The sequence below is a fragment of the Oryx dammah genome, unplaced genomic scaffold, assembly GCF_014754425.2.
Source record: "Oryx dammah isolate SB20612 unplaced genomic scaffold, SCBI_Odam_1.1 HiC_scaffold_2, whole genome shotgun sequence".
Taxonomy (NCBI): domain Eukaryota; kingdom Metazoa; phylum Chordata; class Mammalia; order Artiodactyla; family Bovidae; genus Oryx; species Oryx dammah.
Genome location: NW_024070186.1, coordinates 63,308,883 through 63,326,003, shown reverse-complemented (window position 1 = coordinate 63,326,003; position 17,121 = coordinate 63,308,883). Strand labels below are relative to the sequence as shown.

At 37.0% G+C, this 17,121-nt stretch overlaps 1 long non-coding RNA gene across 1 annotated transcript in view; it reads right to left on the bottom strand.

Annotated features, from left to right (window-relative positions):
• The window catches only part of LOC120869811, a 260,156-nt gene that overhangs the window by 25,315 nt on the left and 217,720 nt on the right, over positions 1 to 17,121 (bottom strand). The window lies entirely within an intron of this gene.

The window sequence follows — 17,121 nt, the reverse complement described above, 5'->3', positions numbered from 1 at the left end:
CCTTCCCCAGATGTCCTCAGTGTAGCAGATTTAAGAAACTAAAGGATTGATGCCTGGCACAGCAGGGGGCTCCCAGCACCAAGAGACATCACTATATAGGCTGATAGTCTTTCTGACTAGACAATTTATATTTTAAATATTACCTCTGGACTAATCTGAAAGACATTTCTAAACCCAGAAGCCTATGACTCTAAATGTATTTCCTAAAATATATAGTAATACTTTTTTGGTATTGTGAATGTGTTTAGAGACAGATATGTGTGTGTGTGTTTTGTTGTTTGTTGTTTGCTGTTATTCAGTTGCTCAGTCAGTCATGTCCAACTCTGCAATCCAATGGCCTGTAGCCCACCAGGCTCCTCTGTCCATGGGGTTCTCCAGACAAGAATAGTGTAGTGGATTGCCATTTCCTTCACCAGGGGATCTTCCAGGACCAGAGATCGAACTAGCATCTCCTACACTGACAGGCGGATTCTTTACCATAAGCCACCAAGAAGCCTGTATATACAGATTTAGAGACAGATACACACACACACACACACACACACACACACACGTATATATAGTTTCAAATACTGACTCTTTCATGTGCTGATTGTGTAACTTGCAACCCACTCCAGTGTTCTTGCCTGGAGAATCCCAGGGACGGGGGAGCCTGGAGTCTATGGAGTCGCACAGAGTCGAACACGACTGAAGCGACTTAGCAGCAGCAGCAGCAGGACATGTTTTTTAACTTCATAAATTCTTACCAGCCCAATGCCAATGCCCCTTATTATTGTTGTAATAATTAAGGTACCTAGGAAAGGGCTTAACATAAGAGAAGTTTGGTTAAATTTTTGCTTGTCTTTCACCTCTCTCCTATCCATTGACTCAAAGCAACTTCTTAATATGCACACACATACACATACACTCACACATATACTTCCTTTCATAACATGTTCTAAAGAAAAAAGACTTAGAATTAGGTCATTCCCACTCAGTCATCTACCAGGTATATGACTTTTGCAATGTTCTTATGCTCTGTATTACTCAAGCATCTTTAAATACAAAGTTGGAAAATGCCAACAGAACAGAATAGAATCCAGTAAGACTATGTTAAAGTACTTCTCAAGAACAATTTCCCTATTATCTATACATAGCTCCATATTTTGACAATGATCTTATGTCTAACAAATAATGGATTTTCATATATTTTTAACAGTTAGGCTAAGCCAAGCAGTTCAGCATACTGATTAAAGTAGAGGTTCTAGAACTCTGCTACCTAGTTCAAATCCTGCCTCGGCTAACTACAAGTTCTTTGATCTTAATTTCTCTATTTCTTCATTTATTGGTTTGTAAAATAAGGACATTAATAATGACAGCTACCTATGAAGTTGTTATAAGAACTAGACAAAAATATCAAACTGCTTACTTGATACAGTGTAAATAGGCAACCAAAATACTAGCTATTGTAGTGAAGTAGGTAGTATTATCTTTAGTTAATAGTTTAGGAAATAGAAATTAATGAACTTGTTCAAGAAAACTGATACTATATTAACTACTCCACATGGTTGATCACACTGACTCCTCACAACTATTTCAAATCCCAGGATTATTATTATTCTGTTAACAGGTGAATTGGAGAGGGAGTCTAGGGAATATAAAAATAAAAAAATTAATCCAGTACCTTTTTCTGTAAACAAGGAGCCAGGATGTGGACCCAGATATGTATTATTCTGAAATTCATAGTATCAGGACTATTCTATGCCCTCACAGAATATCACAAAAATGTTTTAAAAATTGCATTCAGGGAGATCAAAAGAATAGCAGTTAAAATCCAAGAGAATCTCAATGAGATGGATATATATATCTGAAATCTGAGACTCCTTACTCACACTGCTTCTAATCTGTTACATGGCATAGATGCAGTGAAATGATGAAGAATATAGTAAATGAAACAATTACAAATGTGGGAAAGTAGAGTATAAGAAGTGCTGAGTAACTCTTCTATGGTATGAGGAAAGAGAAACAAGACTGTATACACAGGATTAAAAAAATAAAGACATGTGTGAGTACTGTGCTCTGCAGAAGGAAGGAGTCTCATAGATGTCCTGTCCCTAACAGAGACATTGACTACACAGGAAACTAGCTTTATACAAGCAAAGCAGCCTGGAAGAAGTCAGGAAGCATGATCTATTTAGATGGAGAACATCACATTTGAACCAAATCTGTTACTTTGTCCCAGGGCTAAGACCCCACAGGCACATTAGAGCCTAGATGAAGCTATGAGCAATTGCTCTCACAGTACCCAAAGGCCTTACAGGCATGAGATGGTTCACCGCAAAATGACATCTGCCAGGATCTGTAGTGAAAGAGCCCAAATTACTAACAAAAGAACTAGGTTCTAGGTTGAACTCCACGATTTAATCTGTGTGACATTGTTCAAGTTACTTCACATCTCTAAACCTCCCTTGCTTTAGCTGTAGAAAGGAAAAGACAATGCCTTCTATCCATATCAGGAGATTACTGTAGAATCAAATAAGATGATGTCTATGAACATATTGCAAAAGGCTTTTCTCATGTAACATAGGAACCTTGTATTACGTAATTATTAGTAAGTGAAGCATAAATCATGGGGACTACCAATTACAAAGGTCACAGTATGACACAAAGAACTGGCTGCATCACATATTCAAAAGAAAAGTATCTGTATTATCTTTAAAAAATCCACATATACTTAAGACAATTGTTAAAATTAAAATCTACTTGCATCCTTACATGTCTATAAAGAACAAGTTTTGGAATCAGATTTCCTGTTGCTGCATTCTGGCTCCACTGTCCTACCTATTGTCAGACTTTAATCAAGTTACTTGAAAACCCTGGCCCTTGATTTATCCATCTGCTAATTGAGAATAGAAATATTATGAAGCTCATATATTAAACGTGGTAATAGGGCTTCTCTGGTGGTCCACTGGTCAAAATCTGCCTTGCAATGCAAGGGACATCAGTTCAATCCCTGGTTCAGGAAGATCCCACACGCTGCAGAGCAACTGAGCCCATGTACCACAAGTAATGAGCCTGCACTCTAGAGACCGCAGGCTGCAACTACTGAGCCCAGCGGGCCACAACTACTGAGGGCTGTGCAATATGCCCTAGAGCCCATGTTCTGCAATAAGAGAAGTTGCCACAGTGAGAAACCTGTGCACAGCTGGAGAATGGCCGCCGCTCGCTGAAACTAGAGAAAGCCTGTGCAAAGCAACAAAGACCCAGCTTGGCCAAAAATAAATAAATAAATATTTTAAAAAACTGGTAATATATCTGGCACTTCTAAGCCAGTCTCTGGTACATTTTTAAGGACACACTAAATATTAAGAATTATTATTAAAATAGTAATTGAAATATTAAAAAAGTAGATTAATTGATACTAGAGCACCTGCACAATAAAATAAAATAGGTATTTTATGGTGTCTTTATAGAAGTAAACATTCCAAATGTATTTAATAAAACCATTACCCTTTTGATATCTAGCCATTATAGATTTGAAAATGAAAATTTTTTTTCAAAACAAGTTTCTTTTTTTATCATTTTTGGCAAAATGTCAGGTCTGAATTTGTAGCATTATAAAAAAATACAGAAAATTTAAAAGCAAAATGTCATAACAATTCTTTATTTCCATTGTAATAATAATCATCAAAAAGAGAGTTGACAGGTTTGAGACAAGCTAGCATTCTCATACTTTACCCAGTTAAGATGCCAAAAAAATTTTGCAGAAAGGTTAAGAATGATATTCAGGATGAGATTATGCTTTTAAATTATTTGAACATTAAAATATTCTTGTTCATTCTATTATCATCTCAGACATTCTAGCTTTATTTTATAACGTGTAACATTTTTTAAAAGGTGAAATCACACTATAATAAGCAGTTGCTTGAGGGTAACCCCACTCACAGTGAGCCTTTAAGATGCTCAGTTTAAGAATATCTATAATAGGAAGCATGACCAGTGAAAGCTTGCATTCTATTTTGTGCATGAACTGTGTTTTGGGGAAACCCATGAGCAAAATTAAGACATTTGATCTTCAAAATACAAACATGCCATCTTAAAACAGGCTTATCTCTCAAGTATTTAATAGTTATTGGATTACAAGAATCAATACGGGATAAGAGGCCCCATGCTTTATTGATTTCTCCTTTCACATATTTTCATTCTACCCTTTAAGCCATTAAAATGCCACGAATCAAGCTACTTTTTGCAAGATAGTCCAAAATAATAATACTTATCAAAGATGACATATTTAATACTTATATTTTGCTACTGGCAATCAAGAATGCCTTTGAAGAAAAAAAATGTACCCATATAAATATAAATGCTTTTATATTTAATCTCCAGTATTTTTATCATGAAAACAGAAAGCACTTTTTTTTCAAATATAGAAATCACATTTGATTTTGTGAAATATTTCATATTTAGATAAACAGCCATGTCATGAATATCACAGAATTTTTTTTAATATAGAAAACTGGATACAATTGTATTAAAATTTAAAGCAATAAAAAATATGCACTTGACTTCAGGCAAGAGATGTGTTTCAAAAATTTGCACATGAATCAATGTTTGTAAGTTTTAGATACACTAAGAGAGGTTTCAGTGTTGAAACCCTGTAGTGAATTATTTGGATAAATAAATCCCGTTTACAAGAGAATAATCACTCCAATGTGTGTTTTCTGAGTTACCATCCCTATGTATTTCCCCTCTGAACAGGATTACATCTGTATTTGGGCTCCCCAGGTGGCTCAGTGGGTAAAGAATTCGCCTGCAATGTAGGAGACACAGGAGATGCAGGTTTGCTCCCTCGTTCAGCCCCTGGAGGAGGGCATGGCTACCCACTTCAGTATTCTTGCATGGAGAATCCCATGGACGGGGGAGCCGGGAGGGCTACAGTCCATGAGGTTTCAGAGTCAGACACAACTGAAGTGACTGAGCACACACATGGTATTTATTTAGTATTAAAACCCAGCTTTTCTTGGCCATGTTAAAAAACACTATCTAATGTTTAAATTGCATAGAATTAGAGTTCATTTATCCTTTGTGATTCATCTGAAGATTATTTTTCATTGAGAGCAAATGAATTTCAACATGATTTTTTTGAAATGGAGTAGAAATCTGTAGGCAACTAAATTGTTCTGGACATTTCTGATTAAGCAGATGGACGATGAAAAACCTCACAAGAGAACAAGAACATAAAAAGACTAAAATGGTTCATCATCTTAAAAAAGGAAGAAAGGAAACTGAATAGATAGATTCAGGACAATTTCAATGTACAAAATTCACACTTAGAAAGCTTTCCCACACTGCCCTTTTTCTACATTTGAACTTATCTTTCAGAATTCATGCCTATAAAAAATCAGTACAGTTTAGTTCTCCAGACGATGCCTCTACAACATATGTGCATAAAACACCTAAGGAACTTATTAAAAATGACAATTCTTACCTCCCCTTTCTCCTGAGACTGGTCACGGTTCAGCCAAGAATCCAACAATTTAATGATGACTGAGGTCCATGGGCTAAAATTTGAGGAAAACTTGTGTTCTAGATTCTTTTTCCTATTTGGGGAATCTTGACTCTTTTTTTCTGTTTTGACTCTCAACTGGAGTAAATGAAAAGTTGTCCATAAATATATTAAAATTGACCACATTGAGTACGTGCTTGGCTATGACACATAGCAGCTATAAATGTCTGTGCGACTGCAAGCTCAAGGCTGACGATGCCTTCTCTTTGAGAAGACAATGTCCAGAAGAAACAAAGTTGCCCACTCCAAATAAAGTTGTATTTTGTGGGAATATTTAAATAGATAGAAGGTAAAACTATCATATATGTAGATAAAATCAATGCAAACATATATGTGCCATTAAACATACTAAGTAGCGCTATTCCTTTGCTTTCATATTTATAAATCTACTAAAGAAATAATCTTTATTTCAAAGTACTTCACACTATACTGGCAGGAATAAATAAAATTTATTTGATTCTGACAAAATTTTTGATGCTTTGAGGTTCAGCTATCAGCAGGGGCATCTACTTTACTATGGCACGTAATGGAAGAAAAAAGGCTGTTCTGCTGCTGCTGCTGCTGCTGCTAAGTCGCTTCAGTCGTGTCTGACTCTGTGCAACCCCAAAGATGGCAGCCCACCAGGCTCCGCCATCCCTGGGATTCTCCAGGCAAGAACACTGGAGTGGGTTGCCATTTCCTTCTCCAAAGGCTATGCAGGAAAATCCTAAATCAGGAAAGGTCATTTTTAGACAATGAACCCAGTGTGAAGCAGTTCAGAATTTCTGTTTTAGAATAATTAAGAAGTGTAACATAAGGAAGATGTCAAGAAATATCCAAGGGGGATAAACATCAAAAAGTGAGACATTTACTCCCTAGAACATAATGAAATAAACAGAAGTATAAAAATGCAATAGGAACAGAGTACACTGATCCAAGGGTGGTGGCACCATCTGTGGCCTGGGAAATGAGGAATTCTTGACCTTCTGTCTAGTGCAGGAGCCAGGGAAGCAAGGGACTACTATTATATAAAGAACTAAAGTCTTACTCTCTTTGTCTACAGACTGTGGATACCTACAGCTCTCTCCTTGTTTATGTGTGTGTCTATCTTTGTGTGCATGGATGTTACATCTGCTTCTGTCTGTGTTATTTCTTTGTGTGTGAGCATCTGTGAGTCTTTCTGTCTAGTTAAACATGTGTTTCATTTTTGTGGGGTTACATGTCACTCACTTTGCTTTGGTCTAAATGGCTCTGAATGTATGAGACTCTGCCCAGTTGTCTTGCTGCTTATTTGCATGCTTCACTCTGCCTTGTGTATCTCTCTGACCAGGCACCTGCTTTCTTTCTATGTCATATATATTTCTCTATGTCTCCATTTATGAGTCTCTCTTGCTGCTTCTGAATGTCTTTGACACTCTGTGTCCCATTCTTTTTGTGTTTTTTTTTTTTTGTGTGTGTGTATTTTCCTCTGTGAGCCTCCCCACTGCATCTCACTGTATCTCTATAGTGGCTGTCTCTGAGTTTGTTGTAGATGGCATGCATATCTCGTTCTGCATTTTCTCCTTATGCAGCTCCCTTTCTCTCTCTTTTTGTGCCTGTGGGTATGGTTTGTTTGTGAGTGTGTGTCTTTCTTTCACTCCCATTTATGTGTGCATCACTGAGTGGTTATCTCGTTGTGTCCACTTTTCTCTGTCTGTTTCTCTGTTCAGCACGCCTGTGGGAGAGTAGGCAGACAAGAGAAGCTCCCATGATACACGCCCTCTCTCAGACCCAGTCTGTCAGTGAAAAGACTTAAGGAAATTATCTAGCCTTTTACTGCCTCTAGACAGAGCTACAGCTAACATATTCCATAGAGAGATGTTAATATTCATCTTCCTTACCTTTTCTAATACATCTGTTGACACTGAAGTGTTACACTTAGAATATCTATTCTGTGATCTAAATATCTTTAAGCCCTATTTCCTTAAGAAGAAATACATGTATAAAAGCAACTTTTTGTAGGATTGGTGTGAAAATTACATCTTCTTAGCACATGACCTGCCACATAGTTGGTGCTCCGTAAATTCTATCACTACTTTCAGGGCATAAATTTTTGTTGAAAAGTTAAATTCCTCTAAGGAAAACTGCTATGTAATCAAATACTTTAAAGAGAAATTATGTCACACAATGTCTCTACTTTTTAAAAAACACAGAAGAACATTATAAAAGGGACCTTGTCAAAGAAATATTAAGACAACTTTTTGGATGGAAAATATATTAGAAAACAGATTTCCATACTTTCAGTGACCCATGGCATTAATCCAGTAGCTCTAGATTATGCACTTTCTTAGCTCATTTAAAATACAACCCAAATGACATCTATAGCATGAGATAACCTACTGCATCCTGTTCCCGTGGAGCAGGTGAGGACATTGAGGCCAGGGAGACTGACTCAGTAACTTGTCTTAAGTTACAGGCCACAGTAAAAAAAAAGTGCTACCAAGACCCATTTCCTTCAGGTTTATACTCCATGCCATTTATAATGCATTTTTCTATATCTGCTATGAATTTCAATTTTTTTCATTTAGTGTATCCTGTAAATAGATATTCATTCACAAAGTTGAAAAATCAATCAATAAATATCAAAGTACATTGAAAAGTCATGGTCCCATCTCATTTACCCGTAACTCCCTGTTCCTTCCTTTTACATCCAATCCTGTGGGTAACTACTTTTCAGTTTTGTGTGTGTTCTTTCTGTATTCTCCATGCAAATTCAAGAAAATTATTTCTACAGCCATGAGCAATTATAAACTATATGCATTTTTACTCTTTTTTACATAAAGGATAATATTTTAAATTAACTGTTTTGCTCCCTGCTTTTTTTACTGAATGATATACCTGGGAGATTTTTCTGTATCCATAAATATAAAACTTCCTCATCTTTTTTTTTTTTTAATACTGGATAGTGATTTCAGATTCTTTTAAAAAAGAAATTTAATTAATTGTGAATATTAAATCAAAGAGGGAAACGGAAGTGTGGTAACAAGATATAAGGCTATAGTTTGAGAAATTCCTGTAACGATTTTCATTCATGGGTGGTAAGGAACAATACAAATAAAAGGAGCTGAGCTTAGAGCACAGGATAAAAGTTGCCAAGCCATACCTGCTCCCTTTCCTGTTCTCCATCTGAGGCATGGAGAAATACGTACAGCTATTTTACTATTTATTCCCCAAAGCAAAAGTCCATAAAATATCAACTTTGATAAAATAGGAGCTGTTAGAAGGAACTGAACTTTTTGAAAATATGCAATGCTCACAACTACGATAGTAAGTTATCAGTTTACCGAACCATACACAAAGTTTTCTCAGTTTTGTACAATTAATTTTTAATGATTTTATAGTAAGACAAAGTTGCTGAGATTTTTAATTCCATTACCTTTACTACATTACAATTAATTTGGTTATCTTTATATTATGAGGGAATTAACATTTGAATGACTATGAGCCTGTCAAGAACTTTGCTAGATGTTGTATGTACTTTATCCTACTTAGCACTTTCAAAGACCTAATTGTCACAAAGTTACACAACTAGATACATATCTGATTTGACTTACTGTTCTCTATCCATCCACAATTTACAGTAGACAAATATGACTGAAAGCTTCAGAAAATTCTCCAACAGTAGGATTGCTTTTGTGGGGCTCACAGGACCAGTTGTAGTAACAGTAACTAAAGGAGCAAGTAGAAGCAGATTCAACCACTGTCTTGAGTGTTGCCCAGTGAGATCTCAGACATCCCTTAAATCTCAGATCAAGTGAAGCATAATCAAATAAAATTGCCAGAAGTTATTTTTCCATGACTGAGGCACATAACACAGGCCACGTTTGAGCTATACAACTCTATTAAGAGCTGCTGCTGCTGCTAAGTCGCTACAGTCGTGTCCGACTCTGTGCGACCCCATAGATGGCAGGCCAATAGGCTCCCCCGTCCCTGGGATCCTCCAGGCAAGACTACTGGAATGGGTTGCCATCTCCTTCTCCAATGCATGAAAGTGAAAAGTGAAAATGAAATCGCTCAGTCGTGTCCTACTCTGAGCGACCCCGTGGACTGCAGCCTACCAGGGTCCTCTGTCCATGGGATTTGCTAGGCAAGAGTACTGGAGTGGGTTGCCATTGCCTTCTCCGTCTATTAAGAGCATGGGATGCTAAATCTACTTTACATTTAAAAGGGACTTCATCTTTTTTGAAACATGTATTGCTTCACTGTGTTCTCCTAATCACCTTGTACATCAAGGGCTGATGTTCTTGTTTTAAAATACATCCATCTTATAAATATAATCACAGAAACAATGTAAGTTAACTCCATCTTTCCAAAATCCCATCACTAAGTAGTGATGGCAACTATATTACACATGTTTGATCCAATATCTTTCATGGAGATCAATCTAAACCGTCTTTAGATTCAGAAATGACCAACTGCCCATGATAACAACATAATCATTAAGTCATTCCAAAAATGAAATGATCAAAAAAAATGGCATCTAAAACATCCATCAAATCCATCCATCCATTAGCAGTGAACCAATTCAGTCTTAGGCATTTGTTAAAATGAATTAGATAGGTCTATATGTTCCAATATTAAAATTATGTAACACATGATTAAGAAGAAAAGGTACATTTCAGAACAATATGAAAAGCATCACCTCATTTGTAAAGGAAAAGAATTAAACTTACACATGTTTATATGCACACAGAGATTCCATCAAAGGATAACTAGAAACTGTTTTACATTGTTTTCACTAGGGAGAAACTGGGCTTCCCTGGTAGCTCAGCTGGTAAAGAATCTGCCTGCAGGAGACTCCAGTTCGATTCCTGGGTCTGGAAGTTCCCCTGGAGAAGAGATAGGCTACCCACTCCAGTATTCTTGGGCTTCCCTGGGGGCTCAGTGGGTAAAAAAATCTGCCTACAACGTGGGAGACCTAGGTTCAATCCCTGGGTTGGGAAAATCCCCTGGAGGAGGGAATGGCAACCCAATTCAGTATTCTTGCCTGGAGAATCCCCATGCAGAAAGGAGCTGGTGTGCTGCAGTCCATGGGGTCTCAAAGAATCAGACATTACTGAGTGACTAAGAACAACAGAACAGGGAGTAAGTACACTATGTGATATGGGGAAATAGGTTAAATGTTTACTTTTTCACTTACACTCATTTCAATATTTCATTTTTATCATAAATATATATATATTTATCATTCAAAATATCATATGGTCATAATTTTCAACTGCTGTTACATTTGAGAGAAATCAAATAAATACTCTACGCATACCCTGAAATGTTTGCTTTTCTAGGATTACTTCTTGCTGCATGATGCTTTGACTTTATTTGTGCCAAAATCTCTACTGACTCTTTGAATGACTGATTTCTCCAATTAATTATAATGCTAGTGAGGAGTTTACACAGGCATAAAGGTGTTGAATTTTTACGTCAATAAAATGGCCACTCAGAAAGACATTCTGGTTAGATGAACAAGACACACACTATTATCTTGATTACCAGTACACACACTGAAGGTACAGATGGGCAACTTAAAAGTATGTTCAAGAAACAGTCTCTGACCCTTTAAAGTCTTCCAATTATTTGAACTCATCATAGCAATTATTTCAGCTGATAAACTATTGAGTCTGATTTGAGACTCACATTTAGGACATAAATATAACATTTGAACTCATTTATGACCCCAATAAACACACACACACATATGCATGTATTTCTATATCATACAGAGAGAAACATCTAAGAGTTGTTTTTACCCTGTTAAATATTTAAACCAAGTGACAGCACTAGCAACTGTAGACTAATACATTCCTTAACTCACATTATTATGTAGGGAAGTTAGAAGCATTGCAGCGTGAATTAAGGACAAAGTGTCAACCTTAAGTTTAAATAAGGACTTTTCAAAGAACAAATGATATATTCCATGGACAGCTGTCTAGGAAATGTATAGCTTTTTATGCATGCAATTTTTAAAGTCTGTTCATGTATTTTAATTCCCTGACTCACAGACCATCCAGGTTAATGGATAGCACTTTTTGGCAAACAAACAAACAAACAAATAAATAAAAACAACTGACAGAAGATTTTTAAGAATGTTAAAAGAATTTTTAAACAGAAGCATCAGTTTGTGAACCTTTCACATAATCTTGTAAAAATAGTGGTTGATGAGAGAAAGCTAGTAAAATATTTTTCGCTGTTTGACTACATACTTGGCTATTCTTCCTTAAACTCTGTTACCCATTGCCTGGGACCCACACAGTTAGATTTGTAGCTGACAACTCTTCTCAAAATCTATTTAACTAAAATGCGATCAGTTTAATTTTATCGTTTCTGTAATGTGCAGATTCATCTTAGGTTCTACAATAATTAGTTCAAACCACATTAACCATTCATGCCATATTGCTTTCAGTTGGCTTGATGCTTCTCTGGTTTCTGCAATATATTTTGAGCATCTGAAGGAAGGGGGTCATGTCAAATTCATCTTTATACCTTAAGTCACTGTCTAAATCTGGACACATTTTAGAACTCAGTAAAGGTTTGTTAAGTAAAGAATAACAAATATTAAGGTAAATTACTTGAATCAAAGTAGCATTTCACCTAAACCGGATGCCTTCTAAATAAAGAATCAAACAAATCTCTTCTACCTAAATACAGGTACCACATGCTATTAGTTAAATTATAGCATTCACAATGTTTATTCTGAGGCTTATCAGACACCTTATACAAGAAGACAAATTTTTAAAAAATTCACTCTGTGTTCAATACAATGTACTCAACTAAGAACAATCAAATAATATTTTCTAGAAACAAAGTGTTAAAATAAAATTTTGAACTAATGTCTAATTAATGAGAAGATCAAAATTTTCTAACTTATCTAAATCTTACTGTTTCAACAGTCCTATTTATTGCCACAGATCATTGATGTAAAATTCATCAAGAAACTATCTCTTATTTATGAATATTATTATTTAAAATATTTGATATTTTGTAAATAAAACATTAAATGTGATGCTAGCCTAGGGACAGATTAGGTATACAAATTAAATAGGATAATTTTATGATTCTTTTTACTATATAAGAATAATTTTATTATTATAAATATTATTGGTTAAACTGTAATATAGCAAAATCTTCGAGCACACTGATTATTACTTTTTGTCTGTATTATCCTAAATTATTCTTGTAATGTATAATCTTAAATTCTACCTTTGTTCTTCTTAAAGAACATGAAGTAATTGAAGTTGCTTATTGAACAAACATCACCTGCTACTTAAAATTTATTATTGCCATCCATTTTTAGAGCACTGACTTCATTGTTAAGAAAGAGAAGACTGAGAGACAAAATACACTCAATAGTGATATAATGTTTTTGACAAGAAATATGGAGGTTAAATTATTGTCTTTGTATGACAACCTTAAGGCAGATAAACAAGAGGAAACATATATTAGTAGAGAATGATAGGAAAAACTATTTTTAGGAGCAATATGTTATATTATTCATATCTTCTTAGGGAAAAGATGGCAAGTTTATTGGCTCCCCTCTGCCCTTACCTCTGCCAGCAAGAGCCATCTGTAAAAAGATGGAAACATTGGCATACAAAAAATTCACTTCTGTTTCCTAAAATCATTGCCTAATAAAGTCTGGGGCATATTTTCCAAGGCTCTAGTCTTTTCCATTTTTCTTATTTTTCAACAATCAGAGGGATACTGAGGTAACTTCTTTTGGGTAACTTAAAGTCTAATTTCAAAATTAATAAGAGATTCATAAAACTTGAAAAAAATAGAGTGGACCCAAATGAGTAATATTCATATTTATAAATATAAATGTATGATCACAGGCCATGAAAAAAGGTGACTAAAAAGTAGGCACTAAAGAAACTGTATGCTATTTTGAAATAACACTTTTACAATCCCAGCTTCTATAATTAGGAATGGACTTTCAGGGACCAAGGGTCAACTTTAAAACCTTAATTGAAAAATAAATTTGATTAATATTCATAGGATTATACCCCTTAGGAATGTACTATAACCACTAGAGGACTGATTGTTTAATAAAATGATCATTCTCATTATTAGTCACAAACACATGCTCGATTTTTCATTCGTGAAATAGACACTTAGGAAAGTTGCATGAACTCTTTCAGACCAGCATGAAATTTGGAAAAGAGTGGTAAATGCTCTTCAAACAAGTCATTTGAATGTTCAAGGGTAGATTCTACCACTTATTTATGAAGATTAACTCACAGAATACATAACACACTACTTTGGATACTTGAAGTACTTTTTATGGTTATAATAAAATCTAATAAAGTTACCCCTTATTATCTATTATATTCTGGGCACTGGCAAAACACCCTTTCATGAATGACCTTATTAGTTCTACTCAATAACTCCATGAGGTAGATACTGTTATTATTCCCATTTCATGAATGAATAAACTGATATTTCTAGAAATATTATGTAACTTGTCCAAAACAATGAGTGGAGAACATGAATTTCAGTTGTGTGACAGAGCTTGAGGTTTCAAACCCTTGGCTCCAAAATCACTGAAGATGTGACTGCAGCCATGAAATTAACACACTTGCTCCCTGGAAGAGAAGGTATGACAAAACTAGACAGTGTATTAAAAAGCAGACACATCACTTTGCTGACAAAGGTCCGTATAGTCAAAGCTACAGTTTTTTCAGTAGTCAAGTACAGAAGTGAGAGTTGGACCATAAAGAAGACTGAGTGCCAGAGAATTGATGCTTCTGAACTGTGATGCTGGAGAAAACTCTTGGGAGTCCCTTAGACAGCAAAGAGATCAAACCAGTCAATCATAACAGAAATCAACCCTGAATACTCACTGGAAAGACTTTTGTTGAAGCTGAAGCACAAAAACTTTGGCAACCTGATGTGAACAGCCAACTCATTGGAAAAGACCCTGATTCTGGGAAAGACTGAGGGCAGGAGGAGAAGGGAGCGACAGAGGATGAGATGGTTGGATGGCCTTATCAACATAACGGACATGAGTGTGAGCAAACTCCCAGAGACAGTGAAGGACTGGGAAGCCTGGTGTGCTGTAGTCCATGGGATCACAAAGAGTCGGACATGACTGAGCTGCTGAACAATAACAACACTGCTTACTTAATTATATAGATGTTCTATTTCGACTGGGTTTTATTTTTTTTAAATTTGAATTAATCAACACCTCTTTGTAGGGTCTATGCTGCTGGCTTGGATATAAAGATAATGGCAAAAATAAATTCAGGGTCACGGGTTTGATCTGTGTTCAGTTGGTTGTGTTATGAAACGCATTTTTACCCAAATCCATGTATCAAGCCTCCCTACATGAGTTCTTTTTCAATGAATCATAAGAAAAGGTTGTAGAGGTATTAGCATGTAGCTTGGCAAAAACAGTTACTCTTGCTGGAGAACCACTTTCAGTTCAGTTCAGTTCAGTCACTCAGTCATGTCCAACTCTTTGCGACCCCATGAATCGCAGCACACCAGGCTCCCCTGTCCATCACCAACTCCCGGAGTTCACTCAGACTCACGTCCATCAAGTCAGTGATACCATCCAGCCATCTCATCCTCTGTCGTCCCCTTCTCCTCCTGCCCCCAATCCCTCCTAGCATCAGAGTCTTTTCCAATGAGTCAACTCTTCGCATGAGGTGGCCAAAGTACTGGAGTTTCAGCTTCAGCAGCATTTCCTCCAAAGAAATCCCAGGGCTGATCATCTTTAGAATGGACTAGTTGGATCTTCCTGCAGTCCAAGGGACTCGCAAGAGTCTTCTCCAACACCACAGTTCAAAAGCATCAATTCTTCAGCGTTCAGCTTTCTTCACAGTCCCACTCTCACATCCATACATGACCACTGGAAAAACCATAGCCTTGACTAGATGGACCTTTGTTGGCAAAGTAATGTCTCTGCTTTTCAATATGCTATCTAGGTTGGTCATAACTTTCCTTCCAAGGAGTGAGCATCTTTTAATTTCATGGCTGCAATCACCATCTGCAGTGATTTTGGAGCCCCCAGAAATGAAGTCTGACACTGTTTCCATTGTTTCCCCGTCTATTTCCCATGAAGTGATGGGACCAGATGCCATGATCTTCGTTTTCTGAATCTTGAGCTTTAAGCCAACTTTTCACTCTCCTCTTTCACTTTCATCAAGAGGCTTTTGAGTTCCTCTTCACTTTCTGCCATAACGGTGGTGTCATCTGCATATCTGAGGTTATTGATATTTCTCCGGGTAATCTTGATTCCAGCTTGTGCTTCTTCCAGTCCAGCGTTTCTCATGATGTACTCTGCATATAAGTTAAATAAGCAGGGTGACACTATACAGCCTTGACGCACTCCTTTTCCTATTTGGAACCAGTCTGTTGTTCCATGTCCAGTTCTAACCATTGCTTCCTGACCTGCATCACTTTAGGGTCATACATATTATTTTTGTGTATAGAACAAAATAAGAATATAACAAGTCATTCATTCATATAGCTTCCACAGGAATTTGATTTATCATCAGAGTGTGATCAAATATGAGGAAGTTTCTTTTAATCATTTAATTAGTTTTCTTCTCTTATATTTAAAGTTCTGAAGTTTGATCAAGATGGCGAATGAGGAGGATGTGGTATTCACCTCCATCCATGAACACATCAAAAATACATCAACATGTGGAAAACTTTATTGAAAATTAGCGGAAAGACTCCTGTACAACCAAGACAATAAAAAAGATCCCCATGGAAGAGGGTAGCAAGTGAAAAAAATAAAATCAGGTGGAACCTGTTCCCCATGAGGAGGCTCAGAGGAAAAGGAAGATTACATGTGCAGAGATCTAGCCTGGGGAGTTAGCAGTTCAAGCTATAAATTGGGCAGCCCAGTCCTGGGGTGTAACATGGAAGATAAGCCCCTTTGGCTGTTTTGAGGGCCACCAGAACAAAAGGGAAGCCTGTACTCAACTTGTGAGGAGTGTGTAAATGCTTGTATGCTCCCAAGGTAGGGAAGAGAGGGTGAGGACTACTCCAGTGGCTGACCAATTTCCCACAATGAGCACAGCACAGACTCCAGCCTGAACCAAGTAAGTGTTCCAGCTCTGTGTACTTCACCTCACAATTCCAGGTTGGAGTGAGGATTACCACAAATAGGAAGAGAGGTCAGCCCTTGGCCATGGGATGTGGAGGCAAGGGACCCTGGGAAGTGTCTGATCATAGTAGGAGTGGCCATTGTTGGCACTTACACAGGTAGCATCATGGGTGGTCCGAATTGTTTGGAGTGGCTGGACTGTGACAGTCTGCACCCTGATACATACTAAGAGCCAGTGGGGGCCCTGCCTGCTCCACAAAAGAGTGAGGGCAGCAGGGGCCAGAGGGAGGGATCAGCTGTAAAGAATAATGGAGACTCACCCAATGGAAGCCATTGTCAATGCCAGCACCGGTATAAGCAGTGCACTGGAGGAACTGCCTCTGTCTGTGGCTGGCCCACTGCAGCCCACCCATGCCATGAGGGAAGAGCCTACACAGACTCCTTTTGCTCCAATACTGTTTCTCCTTAGGGCAAGGATGGTGGTCCTAGGAGAAGACCACAGATG